This window comes from Lutra lutra, chromosome 3 (assembly GCF_902655055.1).
Source record: "Lutra lutra chromosome 3, mLutLut1.2, whole genome shotgun sequence".
Lineage (NCBI taxonomy): Eukaryota > Metazoa > Chordata > Mammalia > Carnivora > Mustelidae > Lutra > Lutra lutra.
This window is the reverse complement of record NC_062280.1, coordinates 117,143,720-117,160,982: the sequence shown is the minus strand read 5'-3', so window position 1 is coordinate 117,160,982 and position 17,263 is coordinate 117,143,720. Positions and strand designations below refer to the sequence as shown.

At 42.2% G+C, this 17,263-nt stretch overlaps 1 long non-coding RNA gene across 2 annotated transcripts in view; it reads left to right on the top strand.

Moving 5' to 3' along the window:
* Positions 1 to 16,958, top strand: part of LOC125096131 (uncharacterized) — a 56,808-nt gene extending 39,850 nt beyond the window's left edge. For both annotated transcript variants that reach the window (XR_007126076.1, XR_007126075.1), the window contains 2 exons: positions 14,404 to 14,586; positions 15,145 to 16,958. This is a non-coding gene — a long non-coding RNA (uncharacterized LOC125096131). The remainder of the gene's footprint in view (positions 1 to 14,403; positions 14,587 to 15,144) is intronic.
* The last annotated feature ends 305 nt before the right edge of the window (positions 16,959 to 17,263 follow it).

Genomic DNA, 17,263 nt, shown 5'->3' with positions numbered 1-17,263 from the left:
GATGAACTGAAAGGTTGTAATGTTGTGTCTCTTAATGTTTTAAACATTACTGGTTCTGTAATGTTTACTCCTCTAGACTAGGGAAACTTTTTCTTAAGTTATCTATAACTTACAGAGATGTAAAAGTACTCATTTGTAAATGAATCAAGGCATTCAACTTTTCTCTATCTGAACCCTCTGAAACCACAAGGGCTCAATAAGTATTCTTTCTTCCTTGGCAATCCGTCATCTGCATAAGTTCAATAAGAATCTGTTCTTGTAACAGGACACCATTGGAAACTGGTTATTTTACCAAGGCTTTGACTGGAATGTCATATTTGAAAAGACTCCAATATGACCAGACAGTTTAAAGGAACTAAGGTTGACTTTGTAAAACCTGGAGCCATAAAGCCCTTTGGAACTGTTGGCCTGATACCTTGCTTACAGAGTTCCCAGCAGCCTCACCAGGTGAGTAAAGAATGTCACTCCCTGGCAGGATACTTTGGGAACCTCAGGGAGAGGAATTCACCCAAATCGACAGGTCTTGCAGGCATGACTGATGACAACTACGAGGCTTGGCTTCTGGCCTAGAGAGGCTACTAAAAGTTCAACCTAGAGATTCCTTGTAAGAAGTTCCAGCAAAGCAGATTCTAAAAGATCTATATAATTATTCATTGTTTTTGCTGAGCTTATGTAAAAAAATTAGGCCAGGTTTGTTAAAACTGGACTTGTTTTTCAAATAAATTAGTCTTGATTTGACTACTTCTGGAAGTGAGGGTTATTCTAGAGAGAAAAAATTATGTTTTAATAACACACCTTTATGGATGTTAAATTCTAGATTTAATTGTTTTTAAATGCTTGTTTACCTAAACTAGACAACTTGAGGTAAACTTCAGACAAGTTGCACAATAGCTCGTTTAGACAATCTTGCTTTTAGTCAGTCAGCCCCAGATATAAGGAGCATTTTGGGAATTACAAACAGCCTTACTGAGTGACCCAGCATTGGCCATCCCAGATGTTAGCAAGCCCTCCCATTTGTATGTGGATAAAGAGGCAGGGGTGGCCAAAGGAGTTGTGACTCAGACTCTGGGGCCTTGGCAAAGGCCAGTAGTCTATCTTAGCAAGAAACTAGATCCAGTAGCAGCTGGGTTCCCCCTTGCCTCCACATAATTGCTGCCACGGCGCTCCTGGTCAAGGATGCAAGTAAACTGACTTTGGATCAAAAATCTCATCTTGACCACCACTCAAGCTATCGAGGGCCTTCTCCGGACTCCACCAGACTGGTGGGACAAACACTGGAGTGACGGGGTATCAGGCCCTCCTCCTTAACAATGACTGATCAGTCTGTACTCTAGTCACTGCAGGCATTACAGTCTGTCTAGCCCACGCAGAGATCCTAACTGCCCACACTGAGACAGAGACAGCTGGAACCACATCCTTACCAACCCGGGGACTTGGTTTAGATGCACTGCCACCAAGTGGAAAACTTTGGAGCCTCGCTGGAAGGGACCCTACATCGTGATCCTGACCACTCCCACTGCTCTCAAGGTCAATGGGATCTCTCCCTGGGTCCACTACACCCACATCCAGCCAGCTGACCCACTCGCCATTCTCAAGGACTTTGTTCCAGAATGAAAGAGCCAGCCAGACAAGGACAATCCCTAAAGCTGAGACTGCGTCGCTCTCACGTACCCCACTAATGTTACTTATACTATGCCCTCTTCTTACACCAGTGCGGGGAGTAAAAAGTAACCCTCATTATCCTCCTTCTCCTCCTTACCTGCGGGCCCTACATTATCAATAGATTAGTATCTTTTGTCAAAGACAGAGACCGTACAGTTCAGCTCACGGTACTCAGACAGCAATACCAACCACCGGACCTTGTTGCTGAGACCAGCCTGGACCCATGATTGGGTCCTTCCTTAGGTTCCTCTGAAAGGGGGAAATGTGGAGGCTGAGAAAATTAAGGCCATCCCACCTCAGGTTTAGCCTTAGCATAAGTACAGCCATCTTAGATCTGGCAGCCATCTCAGACCCCTGTGCCCAAGGGCTGAACTTTCCCCTACTTTACTTTAGTTCTAAGGAACCCCACCCTGCTTTAGTAACAGGAACCCATAAATACCCCTGCCTTAACTAAGCTCGGGGTCCAAGTCCCTACTCCGCTGTGTCGGGTATACTTGGGCCCAAGCTTAAGCTTGTTAAATAAACCCTCGTGTGATTGCATCAGTGTTGGCTCCTTGGTGGTCTCTTGGACACGAAAACTCGGGTACAACAATTATCCTTTAAAAATGAACTTTCCCACCTCCTCTACTTATTATCAACTATACTCATCAGTTTATATTTTATGTGTGAGAAAGTGTGTTTGTGGCTTATAATATGGTTTCTTTGTATATGTAGTATATAAACTGTGTATATGACATGTATACTGTAATTCATACTGATGTTCAAATTGTTCCCAACTTGCTCTGTGGCAGCCTTTTCAGAGTGGTTCCTGTGACCTTTGATTTTTTTCCCCATCATTTTTTTTTTTTTTGAGGGTATTTTTACTTTCTAGCTTTATCAGATGTTCCAGGCTAATGTTGTACTTTTTCTATCCCTCCCTGGCAGCAACCATTTATTGAAATCATCTTGATGCCTTTTAGTGGGAAATGATGATTAGAAACCAAGATCTTGGAACCAGTTATGCCCATTGCTGTTGGAGTATCACTGTTTCTGTTTTTTGTTTTGTTTTGTTTTGTTTTTGTTTTTGTTTTTTTTTCCAGCACCCAGAGCTGGGAGAAAATAAGCAATTTCAATATGAAGTTGCCTTTGTGTAATTTTAATCATGCAGTCATCATGTTTCTTTTACTTCACATTTGATACCACAGGCTTCTACTTTCCTTTCTGACTTTCTAATTTCCTTTTTCCATATTGCATCTCTGTTTTACCACATTGAGAACCTAGTTCCCAACAACTTCAGCATATGTACTTATTTGCTTAATCCTAAAATACACAGAATAGATTAAGACTTTACTTACCATTCCAAAAACCAAACCTGTTAAGTAGGATTCAAGATTTCTTTGGAATTTTTTATTTCTTTTTCTCCCCCCCCCCCCAGGCCAAGGGTATATATTAAAAATAATCAGAAGTTTTCTTCAGAGTGGTTATATTAATCATTTAAAGTATAATTTGATCCACTGTTTCTGTTTGTATTCAATATTAGCTTTCTTTTTCTCCATGTTTATTGACTTATTTTTTGCATACCTTGCGTCTCATCTCTCTAGCTTTTTTTTTTTTTAAAGATTTTAATTTATTTTGAAACACAGAGAGAGATCACAAGGAGGCAGAGAGGCAGGCAGAGAGAGAGGGGGAAGCATGCTCCCTGCTGAACAGAGAGCCTGAAGTGGGGCTCAATTCCAGGACCTTGAGACCATGACCTGAGCCAAAGGTAGGGGCTTTAACCCACTACATTATGAATTACATGGAACTATGCTAGTGGGACCTCCATAAATGTTATTTTTTTTCCTCCTGCAGGTTTAATTCTTTTTTTTCCATCTTGCACCCTATTAAATCCCTGGGTGTTTCTCACTATATGTTGAAGAAAAATTAGCCTTCTGAGCTAGTATTTAGAGCCTATAAAATTAAACTGCACTGAATCTTTCCAAATATTTTATCTCAACCATAGTACATAAAGCAGCCATTTCATTGAGTCTACTAGCTGTCTTAGGAAGTACTGTCTCCCTTATTGTTACTATGCTTTTACTCCTGATCCCCCTCTGCAGAATTCTGGTTTTGTCCTAAATCTTACAGTTACAAAGCATGCAACCTTGGATGGGTACATATACTCTCTGAGCCTGTAATGCAGGCATAATAATTTCTACCCTAAGGGATGTAGTGAGAAGCAGATAGATATGACTGCATTGCTGATAATAATCAGTCAGCACAATTAGCTGATTGCTTGACTTGGTAAAACATACTTAGATCCCTCACAATTTACCATTTAAAGTTTTAAATGGTGATGGTATGGGGGTGGTATTTCCTTTGTATTTGTTGTTCCACCATTTTATTTATTTATTTTTTTTTAAAGATTTTATTTATTTATTTGACAGAGAGAAATCACAAGTAAGCAGAGAGGCAGGCAGAGAGAGAGAGGAGGAAGCAGGCTCCCCACTGAGCAGAAAGCCCGATGTGGGGCTCGAACCCAGGACTTGGGATCATGACCTGAGCCGAAGGCAGCGGCTTAACCCACTGAGCCACCCAGGCGCCCCTGTTCCACCATTTTAATCTTTCTTCCTGTGCAGGTTGATGCTATATTAAAGTTCTTTTAAATATTTTCATGTAAACTTTTAAATATGTAAATTATGATCAGATATCTTTGATCATAATAACTAAAAGAAAAACAAAGTGAGGAAATACTATCAAAATTTTATTTTCTTAGATTTCCTTTTCTTTGGGGTCTTCATTATATATTCTCCATGAATAGTAAGACTTTTTAGTCAGCTTGGCTTTGATAGGATCTCTTGCTAGGATAGGATAAGCTTAGTCATTCTTCAAAGTGGCTATTCATCTCAATGTCAAAATATTTGGACTTTTTAAAAGAATATCTAAACAGGGGCGCCTGGGTGGCTCAGTGGGTTAAGCCTCTGCCTTCGGCCCGGGTCATGGTCTCAGGGTCCTGGGATCGAGTCTCAGGGTCCTGGGATCGAGCCCCGCATCGGGCTCTCTGCTTGGCAGGGAGCCTGCTTCTCCCTCTCTCTCTGCCTGCCTCTCTGCCTACTTGTGATCTCTCTGTGTCAAATAAATAAATAAAATCTTAAAAAAAAAGAATATCTAAACTAAAGTATAGTAATTGATGCAGGTAGAAATATATTATCTATATTCTTAGAATAGTATCAGTTCCATGTGTTGGTTTAACAGGTTATAGAATGAAAAGTTGCATATCCTACTATTTTAAAACTGTACTCATTGATATTTTTCTTAGTATTATAATATTGATCTTGGTTTTTAAAGCTAGAATTCTTGAAGAACCAGTAGAAATTTCAAGAGTTATTTTAAATAAAGTTAGATCTGATAAGTGTGGAGTGGAGTCTATGAGTCTTTTCACATTTAATATTTCTGTGAAACCCCAAATTTAGCAGGAATGCTAAAAATATAATTTCTGTATAATAATTAACTTGGTTATTACAGCACACAGTGCATAGAGAAAATCCTGGGTTTATATTTTACCTGGCCAGCAATTTGGACAGCCTATTTACTGATCCCAAAAGGACCAGACGATAAGAGCTTTCATTTTCATTATTTTATTGTTGAAATGGATCAGTACCCATCCTTACATAAAAAGAATAACTACTTTCCTAAACTTACAGCAGTATCATGGCATAAATACTGGATTTGGACATTAGGTTTAGTTTTGTGCCTGTGTGAATTTAAGATAGTTCTTTAAAATCTCTAGGCCTCTGTTTCCACATTATTAAAATGACAGGGCTAGACTGTGTTATCAGGAAGGCCTTTGTAATCATCAAATTCTTCATTTTCTGGCTAGTCCCTGGCTTACATGGAAAAGGAGATCTGAGAAAGTAGGAAATTTGCCCAAATTTATGGCTAATTAAGAGGCGAAGTCAGACTAGAATCCTTAGTTTTCTGCCTTTTAATACCTCCAGTGAAGGCAGATTGATTTTCATAAGCAAAGGCATAAAAATATTTAAATTGATTATTTTTTTAATGTAATTTAAAGCTTTATATATGTTTCTCTTGCTACTATTTCAGTTCTAAAATTCCTTTTTATATCAATCACTTGACAGAACTTTTTACTTAAAATAATTGTGCTTTTGATGTAATGGTTTCTTGAAGTAAGCTAACTAGTTTGTAGAGAAAATATTAGTTCTTGTAACTGAAAATGATACATTTCAGTGTTTATACTATTATTGCCCCATCCCTACCCCTAAAAAAGTTGCTTCAGAAACACAGAAAACACTTATTCTGACTTTGTGATTTCTCTCAGGGAATGTAGGTAGTAGGTAGTAGTTCCTTCTCCTATGGTCCTCTGTACAATTCTTTTTGTTACACATGTGAATGAAATATATGATAATTGTCTTTCTCTGCTTGACTTATTTCACTTAGGATATTACCCTCTGTTCCATCCATGTCAATGCAAATGAGAGGTATTCATCTTTGCTGATGGCTGAGTAATATTCCATTGTATAGGTGAACCACATCTTCTTTATCCATTATCTGTTGAAAGACATCTCAGGTTCTTCCATACTTTGGCTATTGTGGACGTTGCTGCTATGAACATTGGGGGGCAGGTGCCTCTTCCTTTCACTACATCTGTATCTTTGGGGTAAGTACCCAGTAGTGCAATTGCAGGGTTGTAGAGTAGCTCTATTTATAACATCTTGAGGAACCTCCGTATTGTTTTTCAGAATGGCTGTACCAGCTTGCATTCCCACAACAGTGTAAGAGGGTTCCCCCATCTCCACATCCTTGCCAGCATTTATTGTTGCCTGTCTTGTTAATTTTTGCCATTCTAACTGGTGGAAGGTAGTATCTCATTGTGGTTTTGATTTGTATTTCCCTGGTGGCTAATGATGATGAACATTTTTTCATGTGTCTGTTAGCCATTTGTATGTCTTCTTTGGAGAAGTGTCTGTTCATGTCCTCTGCCCATTTCTTGACTGGATTATTTGTTTTCTGGGTGTTGAATTTGATAAGTTCTTTACAGATCTTGGATACCAGCCCTGTATGTGATTTGAAAATATATTCTCTCATTCCGTGGGTTGCCTCTTAGTTTTATTGACTGTTTCCTTAGCTGTGCAGGAGATTTTTATCTTAATGAAGTTTCAGTAGTTCATTTTTGCTTTTATTTTCCTTGCCTTTAGAGATGTGTCTTGAAAGAAGTTACTGAGGTCAATGTTGAAGAGGTTACTGCCCATGTTCTTCTCTAAGGTTTTGATAGATTTCTCCCTCACATTTAAGTCTTTCATCCATTTTTTTTCCTTCTTCTTTCATCCATTTTGAGTTTATCTGTGAGTATGGTGTAAGAGAATGGTCCAGTTTCATTCTTCTGAAGGTGGCTGTCCAATTTCCCCAGCACCATTTATTGAAGAGACTGTCTTTTTTCCATTGGGTATTCTTTCCCGCTTTGTCAGAGATTAGTTGACGATAGAGTTGAGATCCATTTATCTATGTGTCTGTTTTTGTGCCAATACCATGCTGTTTTGATGTTTGCAACTTTGAAATATAGCTTAAAGTCAGGCATTGTGATGCTCCCAGCTTTGGTTTTCTTTTTCAATCTTCCCCTCATGATTCAGGGTCATTTCTGGTTCCATACAAATTTTAAGATTATTTGTTCCAGCTCTGTGGAAAATGTCAACAGCTCTGTGAAAAATGTCAATGTATTTTGATAGGGATTTCTTTGAATGTGTAGATTGCTCTGGGCAGCATAGACATTTTAACAATGGTTATTCTTCCAATCCATGAGAATGGAATGTTTTTCCATCTCTTTGTGTCTTCCTCAATTTCTTTCATCAATGTTCTGTAGTTTTTAGAGTACAGATCCTTTAACTCTTTGGTTAGGTTTATTCCTAGGTATCTTATGGTTTTTGGTGCCATTGTAAATGGGATCATAAATGTAAATGGGATTGGTGCTAATGTACTTGGGATCAAGTCCTTAATTTCTCTTTCTTCAGTCACATTGTTAGTGTATAGAAATTCAGCTGATTTCTGTGAATTGATTTTGTATCCTGCCACATTGCTGAATTGCTGTATGAGTTTTAGTAAGTTGTGGGTGGAGTCTTTTGGGTTTTCCAAATTAAGTATCATGTCATCTGCAAAGAGAGAGGGTTTGACTTCTTCTTTGTCAATTTTAATGCCTATTATTATTATTATTATTATTGGTGGTGGTTGTCTGATTGCTGAGGCTAGGACTTCTAGTACTATGTTGAACTATAATGCTGAGAGTGGGCATCCCTGTTGTGTTGCTGACCTTAAGGGAAAAGCTCTCAGTTTTTCCCCATTGAGAATAATATTCACTGTGGGCTTTTCATAGATGGCTTTTATGGTATTGAGGTATGTTCCCTCTATCCCTATACTATGAAGAGTTTTAATCAAGAAAGGATGTCGTATTTTGTTGAATGCTTTTTCTGCATCAATTTAGAGGATCATATGTTTCTTGTTTTTTCTTTTGTTAATGTGCTTTATCATGTTGATTGGCTTCTGAATGTTGAATCACCCTTGCATCCCAGGAATAAATCCCACTTGGTCATGGTAGAAAATCATTTTAATGTACTGTTGGGTCCTATTGGCTAGGATCTTGTTGAGTATTTTGGTCTGTAATTCTCCTTTTTGATGGGGTCTTAACATCTAGATCCTTAGATTGGGATCTAGGTAATGCTGGCCTCATAGAACGAGTTTGGAGGTTTTCCTTCTATTTCTATGTTTGAAATACCTTCAGTAGAATAGTTATTATTTCTTCTTTAAATGTTTGGTAGAATTCTTTAAATTGTTTGGTAGAATAGGTAATATTTCTTCTTTAAATGTTTGAGAAGCCATCTGGCCCTGGATTCTTGCTTTTTTGGGAGGTTTTGTTTTATTTTAATGAAGTTCTAGTAGTTCATTTTGTTTCAGTTTTGTTACTGGTTATTGGTCTATTCAGGTTGTTTATTTCTTTGTGTTTCAGTCTTGGTAGTTTATAAGCTTCCAGGAAGGCATCCATTTCTTCCAGGTTGCTTAATTTGTTGGCATATAATTATTGGTAATAATTTCGGTAATTGTTTCTATTTCTTTGGTATTAGTTATGATCTCTTCCCTTTCGTTCATAATTTTATTAATTCAGGTCTTTCCCCTTTTCTTTTGGATAAGTCTGGCCAGAAGTTTATTGATCTTATTAATTCTTTCAAAGAACCAACTTCTAGTTTCATTGATCTGTTCTACTGTTTCACTGGTTTGCATTTCATTGATCTTTGCTTTAATTTTTATTATTTCTCTTCTCCTGCTTGGTTGAGGCTTTATTTGCTTTCTTCTCCAGGTCCTTTAGGTGTAAGGTTAATGTGCACATTTGGGATATTTCTACATTTTTGAGAGTGGCTTGGATGGGTAGGTATTACCCCCTTAGGACCGCCCTTGCAGGACCCCACAGTTTCTGGACCAATGTGTTTTGATTCTCATTAGTTTCAAAGAATTGTTTAAGTTCTTCTTTAATATCTTGATTGACCCAATTCTTTAGCAGGATGCTCTTTAACTTCCAAGTGTTTGAATTCCTCCCAATTTTTTTCTTGTAATTGAGTTCCGGTTTCAAAGTGTTGTGGTCTGATAACATGCAGGGAATAATCTCAATCTATTGGTATCCATTGAGAACTGATTTGTGACCTCGTATGTGGTCTATTCTGGAGAAATTTCCATGTGTGTGCTCAAGAAGAATGAGTATTCTGTTGTTTTAGGAATGTTTAGGAATGTTCTGTATATATCTACAAAATTCACCTGGTCCAATGTGTCACTCAAAACTCTTGTTTCTCTGTTGATCTTCTGCTTAGATGATCTTTCCATTGCTGAGAATGGAGTGTTGAGCTCTTCCACTATTAATGTATTATTATCAATATATTTCTTTATTTTGGTTATTAACTGGCTTATATAATTGGCTGTTCCCACATTGGGGGCTTATGTATTTACAATTGTTAGATCTTCTCGTTGGATAGACCATTTGAGTATGGTATAGTGTCCCTCTATGACTCTTATTATGGTCTTTGGTTTAAAATCTAACTTGTCTGATAGAAGGATTGCTACCCCAGCATTCTTTTGAAGTCCATTAGTGCAGTAGATGGTTCTCTAGTTCCTCGCTTTCAATCTGAAGCTGTCTTTAGGTTCAAAACGAGTCTCTTGAAGACAGCATATGGATGGGTCTTTTTTTTTTTTTAATCCGATCTGCAATCCTGTTTCTTTTGATGGGAGCTAGCTCATGTGCATTTAGAGCAACTATCGAAAGATATGAATTTAGTGCCATTGTATTGTCTTCAAAGTCCCTGTTTCTATAGATTTTTCTGTTTCTTTCTGGTCTATGTGACTCTTGGGGTCTTTCTTCACTTACAGAATCCCTGTTGATATTTCTTGCAGGCCTGGCTTAGTGGTCACATATTCTTTCTGTTTATCCTTGTCCTGAAAGTTGTTTATCTTTCCATCCATTGTGAATGACAGCCTTGCTGGATAAAGTATTTTTGGCTGCATGTTCTTTTCATTTAGTATGCTGAGTATGTCTTGCCAGCCCTTTCTGGTTTGCCAGGTTTCTGTGGATAGGTCTAATGTTATTCTGATATTCCTTCCTCCATTTTTAAGTTTCAGGATTTTTTCCTTGATTGTAACACTTGCAAGCTTCACTATTATATGTCGGGGTGTTGATCTGTTTTTATTGATGTTGAGAGTGGTCCTCGCTGCCTCTTGGACTCAAATGCTTCTTTCCTTCCCCAGATTAGGGAAGTTCTCAGCTATGATTTGCTCAAATATATCTTCTAGCCCTTTATGTCTCTCCAGCCCCTCAAGGATTCCAATAATTCTGACATTGGAAAGTTTCATGGCATCCTTAATTTTTGCAAATCCTTTTCTCATGTGTTACTAGAAGCCTATCTTTGTTTTCCTCCACTTCCTCTTTTCCATCATCTTGTCTTCTAGATCACTAATTTGTTCTTCTGCCTCACTTAACCTGGCTGCTAGAGTATCCAGTTTAGACTGCATTTCATTCATAGCATTTTAAAGTTCAGCCTGATTAGATCTCATTTCTGCCCTTAGAGATTCTATATTGTCATTTGTGCTTCTTTCAAGCCATGATGTTGACTTCATGATTATTCTCTTAAATTCTTTCTCTGACATTTTGTTTATATCCATATCCATTAGTTTGTGGCAGATGACATTGTCTCTTTTTCTTTTTTTTGCTGAGAGTTCCTCCTCCTAGTCATTCTATCTAGGGGTTGTTGAGTGAATGGGCAGAGTCCAAAATATCAACCATGACTCAAGCAAGATGTACTCTAGGAATGTCTGGAGTAGTTGGAAGCTACTACCACCCCCCCCCCCCCAAAAAAAAAGCCAAAATGAAACACAAGAATAAAATGTATAAAATTAACAAATTAAAAAAAATTTAAAAAGGGGTGATGGGGGGTCTGTAATCTCCGTGTGGACAAAGTAGGTTGTTTCAGTTGTTCCTGGGTGTATTTCAGTGTTTGTTAGAGAACACTACTCAAAATTACAGGGAAAGTAAAAATTGTGTATATATATACAGGGAATGGGCCCTGTGGAAACCATTTTTTGAGCTTTTGTTCTCTGGTGGCTTTCTCTGCCTCTTCTGAGGGTCAGAGCAAAAATGACTGCAGCCAAGCCTCTGGCCCAGAGCAGAGAAATCACAGTCTGCTCTCTTCACTAAATCCTCCAGGACAAAGTCTATTTCTGTATGTTCCCCTGTGTGTGCACCCACAGTGACTCTCTCAGAGGTCATCCCAGGGGCCTGGGCCTGTCCCTGCCCTTTGTGCATCTAAATCTGTGAGTGGCCATGACCTTGTGTGCGCACCTGCAGCTCCTGGTACCTGCCTGGGTGCTGCTGCTCCAAAGCCCTTTCCTGCCCGCTACCGCTCTGCAGGATTTTGCCTGATCACGGGCACAAGTTCTAGATTTTTTCAGGCTACCCAAGAGAAAGAGATTCTTTAATGGCCAGGCTTGTAGTTTATGGTGAAGTGAGCTGAGAGACACTGCATGGGCTCGCTGACCATAATCAGATTCCTGGCTCCACCACTCAGGCACTCTGCCAGTCCAGGAAGCCCCTTTGGCTCTGTGGCTCCCCATATCCTGAGACCACAGTGTTCTACCTAGAATTCTACTTTTTGTTTCCAGAGCCCCTTCCAGAGAGGGTGTTTCTTCCTAGAGCAGATTTCTAAGGGTTACACACTCCCGTGTTACATCACTTTCCAGGCACCAGGTTATGGAGGCTCCCTTCCCCTTCTGTTTATCTTCCAATAGCTCCCCGCAGATTCATGACTTCACTCTTCCTACTTTACAATAAGCAGTGCTTTTTTGTTTGTAGAGATCCAGATACATATTCTTACATCTCAGGCTGATTTCGTGGGTTCAGAATGATTTGGTAGATATCCAGCTAAATTCAGGGGACCAGTTGAAATGGGGTCCCCTACTTCTCTGCCATCTTGCCTCTTCTCTCCCAGTCTAGTACCTTTAAAAATGACCAAAGTGACACCTGGCTTCCTCGGTTAGTAGGGCATGTGGCTATTGATGTTAGGGTCATGAGTTTGAGGCCCACATCAGGCATAGAGTTTACTTAAGAAACAAAACAGAAAACAAAGTATTTACAAATGACTAAAGTCCATTAGGCTCTAACAATTGAGCTGGTTGGTGGTGGCCTGGATTCTCTCACCTGTTCCTTCAGGCACTGTGCCCTGAGCACCCAGATGGTGCCAGTGCTTATCAGCCAACCAAGTTCTCCCTCTAGGGGCTTAGGGTCTAGAGGGGAAGATGGACAAATATGAAACAAAAACATGAATGGAAAGATCAATTGCTCCATAGGAAAAGAGCAAGGGACTACAACTGGGTCCTGAGCTCCACCAGGTGAGGGGTATGACAAGGCTGTGCTGCGGTGGCATTGAGAATTCCTGCAGCAGGAAAAGAAGGAGACATCCCTGCACAAATCTGAGTATACTTAGCCAGGCAGAGGGCATCATGGTGCAGAGGATCGGAGCCAGAATTTGCGATTCCTGGAGTGGAGGTTATAAAGGAGGCCAGGATGGCTGGAGGAAGCCGAAGAGGGGAGCAGAGAGGAAGGGGAGGAGGGGCAGGGCCTGGGCAGGTGGACAGTATCATTACCCTGCTCCTAGTGCTCTGTGACCACATTACCCTACACTCAGTGGCTTAACCCACAAACACTGTCTCTCAGTCTCAGAGGATCAGGAATGCAACAGTGCTTTGCTAGGGGTTCCTGCCAGATCTTCTCTGTATATTGGGGCTGCTGACAACACCAAGGCAGGACCTGCTTCACTGAGAACCTGAGCTCACTTAGGGGTGTTGGCAGGATTCAGTCCACTTCAAAAGGCCTGAGTTCTTCTGTCTGTTGTTGGCCCTCATTTTTGGTCCATGTGCACATGTCTGTGTCATGGTTCAACATAGAGGCTTATACTTCAGTGTGAGGATCTGAGAGAGAATGTGGGTCAGAGTCAGCATGGGGCTGGGCAATGAGCTTTTATAACTAAATCTCAGAAGGGGCTTCTGCATCATTTTTCTGTGTTCTGTGGAATGGAAGGAATCCACACCACACTCCGGGGGATCGGTTACTTAAAGATGTGTAAATAGGATATGGGATTTTAGGGAACCACTGAGAGGAGAAGGTGAAGACCCTTGAAGGGTTAGTACCTTGCCCAGAATCACAGCCTGGTAAGAAAGCTGAATCAGGAATGTCCTCAAAGTTGGGGCCCCAGTTGCACCTAGCCATTCACTGGGGGGCTCTGGAAAAGGTTGTCTTGAAGGAAGTGGCTACAGACAGGGAAATGGTATGGGGGTGAGGGTGAGCATTGATATCCTAAACAGGAGGCATTCCAGCAAGTTCTGGTCTGAGGAGGAGCCCAGGTCATGGCAACCCACTGACTGGACCCCTATCCACATCATATCCATTGGAAAGGAGGTAATAGCTCTCAGCACAGGACATGCAGTCTCTAGGGCTAAGGGTGGATTCTGACCTTCAAGGGCCAAGGCTCCAATCCCTTCCTTAGGGTTTGCTTTGAAAATTGGAAAGCCTAAGATCTTGAGAAGCCATTGCCCATCCCTTTGTAGATGGGGCTGTCCTCTTCTGGGCCCCCAGAATGTGAGCAGTGGTGTACACACGTGTGCACACATGAAAGTGCACTTGCTCACATGCACACACACACATACACACCTGCAGGGATTGTGGGGTGGGATCTGAGCATGATATATGTTGTCAGAAATCACAGGATTGATACCGTTCATGCAGGGAGGTGCCATCAATACTCAACTCACAATCTGACTTGAGATGCTAACCTGTTCAGACATCACCTACTTCATTGCCTTGTATGGATGCCAAGAACCTATTATCTTTTTCCTTAAAGATTTATTGATTGACTGGTTGTTTGGCTGACTTGATAGAGAGGCAGGGGGAGAGTGGGGAGAAGCAGAGGGAGAGACTGAATCCTCAAACAGACTTTGCCCTAAGTACACAGCCCTATGAGGAGCTCAGTCTCAGGAGACTGAGATCATGACCTGAGCCAAAACCAAGAGTCTTACAATTAACCTAACAAACCACTGAGTCTCCTTATTTGTTTTACGACTGTGGGCCATCTTGTCCCACCTCTTGTCATAAGTCCCTGGGATTGGGGGTTTGGTCTGCACTTCTACTCCCACCCCTCCTGGTGGCTACACCCACTGACTCCTATCTTCTCTGTTTCACCTCAGGGGAAAAATGGCTCAATCAGGAAGAGGAATGAGACCTGCGTCCTGTGGACCAACTGGGCCAACCTGCTAGAGAAGCAAATAGAGTTCCTGTTGCTCGCCTTCCTAGGAAGAGATCTAAGCTATGTCTACATGTTCCTGGGAACATATAGAGCCTTTGCCACCACCCAAGCAGAAGGTTGCAAGGTAAGCACCCTGCTGCTAACTGCCCAGTAGAATTTAGCCACCACCTGGTTGTGAGTCTTGGGAATGTCCCCAAACTTCCTGAGCCTCAGTTTTCTCTTCTGACTGGGGCAGAGTTATTATAGGGACTCAGTGGGGGAAGAGTAGGGAAAGTACAACTGGGTGCCTGGTCCTGTGGAAAGGCCTGCTAGGGGGGTTGTGGTCATGCTCATTTATCATTGTCCTGCTTCTCATGATGAAGCCTCTGCCTTATCCCTCACTATCCCTATAAACTTGAGCTGGGCTATTTTGCCATTCAAGGGGGGGATCTGGGGTTTGTGTCCTGGGTGTCCCCATTGTTGAGCAGGGTTCTGTGATGGGCTGGTTGGGGCCCTATCATTCATCAGGCATTCAGGAAACCCCACTCAGCAAGGTGCATCTCTAGGAGCTGACTGTGAACCCTGCACAGAGCAGACAGCACCCCAGGGTTCCAGATTAGTCAGCGGTCAGACAGTGACACTGGACATGATGAGAGGTAGCATCCACAGGACATTTCATGTGATGCCCCCTGACCCCCTCTAGATATAGGTGCATTCTCTCCACTATGATGAGGTCAGCGGAGCCCAGGAGCTGCGGAAAATGTGAGCTTTGGCTGATACAGGAGGGCCTTCCCTCTCCACCAGGACAGCGAGGGGACTATGAATTGGAGGGACTCTTGGACCCTCAAGCCACACATCTGTGATTCCTGTTTTAGGGTAAAGGTCTGAGAATTTCTTCTGGAAAAAGGCAAATGTCCCAGGGTGGCTGTGGGTGGGGTGTGGGCACTGTGGGAGTGCAGAGGGAGCTGGAGGACAGCTTTAGCCCCTAAGAGAGTCATTCCCCACCCCCACACCCTCCCAGCCCCATCTCTATCCCAATCCCAGGACCCAGAACAGATGCTGTGGGAACCATTACACTCAGCAATCTGTTGGAACCTGGACACTGGGTGCTCAGAGGGTGCTCAGGAGACCCAAGAGCAGACCTCCCACATCCTGTGGGAGATTAATGTCCATGGAAGGAGACACACTCATGATACCTAGTGAATGAGACAACGCATAGACAGAGGATGTAAAGTTTAAGGCCTGGCTAGAGATAGAGTTCCTTTGTTCCCTCCTTGGTTGATCTTCACAGAGCAGTGGGGTGTGCAGTGAGGACAATGAACAGGCCAGACACCAGCCCTTCCTGGACATGTGCAGTTTAATTTAAGTGGCAAGTGGGCAAGGAGACAGAGGAGTGTTTCCAGCTCCTCAGAGGACAGAAATGGTCCCACCATTGATCAAGGGATCCCACTCATAGAGGCTTTTTGCCAGCCTGTTGTCTGTGACCAGGCCTGTGTTAGGCGACTGCCAGATCACAGGTGGACAAGGAGTAGGACTGGTCTCTGATACTCAGGAGCTGAAGGTCTAGGGCACCATGTAACCACAGGGGTTTCCTAGGACATTGGTTTGGGAGGGTGCCCTGTCCTCTGATTCCTCTGCCTACCTGTCTGTCCCGAGGGTCATCTATTCCATCTTGAACACATGGCTGGAACAATATTCCCAAGATTTTTTCCAGCCCCTAGAATTTCCCAGCCTGAATATGCTGCTGGCATACATGGGGCTCAATATGCCAGGCTCAGACCTGGAGTGCCATGCCCTGCTTCTGCTCTCACAGCTGTAACACCTTGAGCCCATGGAGCCAGAGGTTGGGGATGAGGAGGACTGGGGGTGACTGATGTGGGCCTGTTGGAGGGGACAGGATGGGCCACACTGAGCAAATCTTCATAGAGTGCAGTTGGGCTGAGAGCAGTGAGTATTCTCAGATTCCTGTTCCCATGGGCTTCAGTCACTGAGACCTCCCAAAGATTGGTTCTTGAGTGGTGGGGAAAGTTTCCTTTATTTAGAAGGCACATGGGACGTCAATCACGCTGATGATACTTTCTCTTCTCGGAGCTACAGTACCAGCTCCACAGCAAAGTCCTGAACTACCTCAGGAACTCGCCCCAGCTCCCACTGCGGCACTGGCTGCAGCTTCAGAGCCAGAGCCTGCCCAACGCATCCCTGTTGCTGGAGATCACCAGTCAGGAAGAGCAGTGATACCACCTGCCATGTCAGGATTAATGCAGGTGGTAGTCACAGCTTTAATTCACTGTCAGAAGCTGGAAGAGCCACCCAAACACTGACAGCCTTGGATCAGGAGCCAGCTCCAGCCCCAGCTATTGGGGTTGCTGAAGGTCTCAAGCCACCACCTGCCTCAGTGGAGCAACCAGCCTCAGGCTCCGAGCAACAGCTTGTGCAGGCTGCAGCCCCAAGGATGGCTTCCCCTCCCCTGTCATTGCACTGTGTGTAATTTTTGTGTTTTTTATACACCTATATAAATGCTTGATATATTTTGTTCTATAAATAAACTGTAAATTGAGTGAAAATTTCATTCTGATCCTTGTAAAGTGTACATCGAAGTGCTGTTAGGTACATTCAGAGTGTTGCACAACCATTTACTTCTAGAACTTTTCCATCACAGAGACACCAGTGCTACTAATCACTCCCTGCTCATTCCCTCACCCCAGTCCCTGCAACTACTGCTCTTCTCTCTGTCTCTGGTACTTTACCTCATCTCGGTTTTTCATGGACCTGGAATTCTACAATATGGCCTTCTGTGTCTGGCTACATAACATAAGAGTGAT